This window comes from Capsicum annuum, unplaced genomic scaffold, assembly GCF_002878395.1.
Source record: "Capsicum annuum cultivar UCD-10X-F1 unplaced genomic scaffold, UCD10Xv1.1 ctg77889, whole genome shotgun sequence".
Lineage (NCBI taxonomy): Eukaryota > Viridiplantae > Streptophyta > Magnoliopsida > Solanales > Solanaceae > Capsicum > Capsicum annuum.
This window is the reverse complement of record NW_025888326.1, coordinates 1-2,961: the sequence shown is the minus strand read 5'-3', so window position 1 is coordinate 2,961 and position 2,961 is coordinate 1. Positions and strand designations below refer to the sequence as shown.

General features: G+C 27.3%; 1 non-coding gene across 1 annotated transcript; it reads right to left on the bottom strand.

Annotated features, from left to right (window-relative positions):
* Positions 1-2,634: 2,634 nt before the first annotated feature.
* Positions 2,635-2,707, bottom strand: TRNAF-GAA. Its single transcript has one exon. It is a non-coding gene; the product is annotated as a tRNA-Phe (tRNA).
* Between the last annotated feature and the right edge of the window lie 254 nt (positions 2,708-2,961).

The window sequence follows — 2,961 nt, the reverse complement described above, 5'->3', positions numbered from 1 at the left end:
ACGTGCAACAGATTTGTTCAAGTGATAATGTGACTGATATATTCACCAAGATGGTGCACAAGATCGGGATGCAAAAGTTCAAGGATGTTCTCACTAGGGGGAGCAAATACGCGTTGTACTTTTTTTCCCTTTCAAGGTTTTGTCCCACTGAATTTTTCTTGTAAGGTTTTTAATGAGGCAACCTATATGTGTTTTGTTAGAGATGTGTACTCTTTTTCCTTCACTAGATTTTTTCTAGTAAGGTTTTAACGAGACACATTATCTATCAATTAGACATTCAAGTGGGAGTGTTATAAATATACCATATATAGTGAATGTCTATTTTACCATATATAGTGAATACCTACTTTACCATATTGTGTATGTCTATTTATGGAAATGTTACAAACCCCAAAGTTAATTTTCCCCTATACATAAAGGGGTTTTCCTTCATTGTAATTGATCCTTCAAGAGAAATAAGAATTACTCTCTATTCTCTATTCTTCTTCTTCTTTGCTTTTTGTTTTATAACAGTTTTTGTAATTTAATATTATTAAAATAATAAAAAAAGGTGAAAAAATGATTTTGTCTAAAGCAAAAACTTTTAGTGAAGCGCAAAAAATTCAAATATTATTTCTAACACCTTCACACTTTTAATATATATATATTTAGGGGATCATTATGAGCAACTAATTAAATATATGTTCTCGAAATTTTACTTAAAGAGTTATATATAAATACACCCATGCATTATATTGGCCCTTTAATTTCTCTCACATATATGACACGTACATGTATGTGGTTTTTCATCATCTCTATCGTATAAGTTCTCACTGCCGGACATGCATGCAATTATAATTAAGTTGCAATCTTTCTTAATATATAGCAGTAATTAAAGTAGGATTGTTGTATTTAGAACACAAAAATCAAAGATGAAATATATTACTCTCTAATAAGAGGGAATCCGTGGGAGAAGCAGGCAGGACTTCGTTAACATGTCTGCTTCTCTTTAGCTTGCTTCTTCATTTATTTCCTTCGTAATTTTATTATGTAATCTCTAATTAATTATTAAAAAATTATTATAAAGTTATTTAAGTATTAAAAAAATTATAATAATTAATGTTAAATTTACTTGACGTTTTATATGAGGCCCATTTAATTTTTTTCGCAAGTATTTTTGTATAGTAATTTTGTTATATCACTTCTAATTAGACATGTCTGTTTCGTTGTTTCAACCGTGATTTTACTATGTCACTCTTAATTAATTATTATGACCATTTAAGCATTGTGTCAATTAATAATATTTGATAAAAAAAAAAAAGGTAAAATAGATATAAAATGATAAGTTAATCAAAAAAATTTCACAAGTATGTTTTATTGTAATTTTGTTATATCAATTCTAATTAGTTGTTGTGAGTCATTAAGACACGTAGCTTTACTATATCACTCATAATCAATTTTTATGTTCATTTAAGCATTATGACACTTAAATCGAAATAGAAGAAAAAATATTATACATCACAATAATTTAAAAACTTAAATTATTTAAAAAAAAATGTAATTGACTATCAGTGCCACAATAGTTTGGACAACGAGAGCGATATATATTATTTAAAAATAACATAAGAATCATTATATATTACAATAGCTAATAGCTTAAAATATCTAAAAAATAAATTATTATATATTTTTAAAAATACTATACATCAAATAATTAAAATAATTTTTTTAAAAAAAATTATTGGGCCCATGCTTTGCACGGGCTATTAGTAACTAGTCACCAATAGCCCGTGCAAGGCACGGACCCAACGAATACTTTTTTAAAATTTATTTTAGTTATTGTAATTTATAATATTTTAAAATACATAACAATTTTTTTAATAAATATTTGAAGTTGTTACTATTGTAATTTATAATACTTTTTATGTAATTTTCAAATAGTATATATCACTCTCGTTGTCCATACTTTTGTGGCATTGATAGTCAATTATATGTTTTAAATAGTTTAAGTTTTACATTATTGTGATGCATGGTATTTTTTCTTTTGTTTCAATTTAAGTGTCACGATACTTAGATGAACACAATAATTAATTATGGGTGATATAGTAAATTTATGTGTCTAATGACTCACAACAACTAATTAGAAGTGATATAGCAAAATTACTATAAATTAAAAATATTTGTGAAATTTTTTTGATTAATTTATCATTTTATATCTATTTTACCTTTTTATCAAATATTATTAATTGACACAATACTTAAATGGTCATAATAATTAATTAGGAGCGACATAGTAAAATCATTATTGAAACAGCGAACAAACGCATCTAATTAGAAGTGATATAACAAAATTACTACACAAAAATACTTGCGGAAAAAAATTAAATGGGTCTCATATAAAACGTTAAGTAAATTTAACATTAAATATTATTAATTTTTAAATACTTAGATAACTTTATAATAATTTTTTAATAATTAATTAGACATGATATAATAAAATTACGGAGAAAGCAACTTATGAAGCAAGCAGGAGAAGCAGGCATGTTGACGGAGACCTGCCTGCTCCTCCCACCCTTTCCCTCTAACTATATATATATATATATGTTTAATTAGAAATTAATTCTATTGAAGAGAGATCCATACAATTTAATCATGTGTCAGGAACCAGATTTGAACTGGTGACACGAGGATTTTCAATCCTTTGCTCTACCAATTGAGCTATCCCGGCTATTTCCAATCCAAATTTTTTATTAAGGTTGGGACTGGTAACCCGAGGATTTTCAGGGCTATACCAATCCCAATTCGAACTTTGAACACAAGGATTTAGAGTCCCCCGGTATTTCTAATTGGAACTGGTAGGATGAGGATTTACAATCCTTTGGTCTACCAATCCCAATTGAAATCTCGAAGATGAGAATTTTTAGTCCCCGTTAACAGGAGGATTGAGAGTCCTCTGGTCTTCCCAATTGGAATCGTTATATA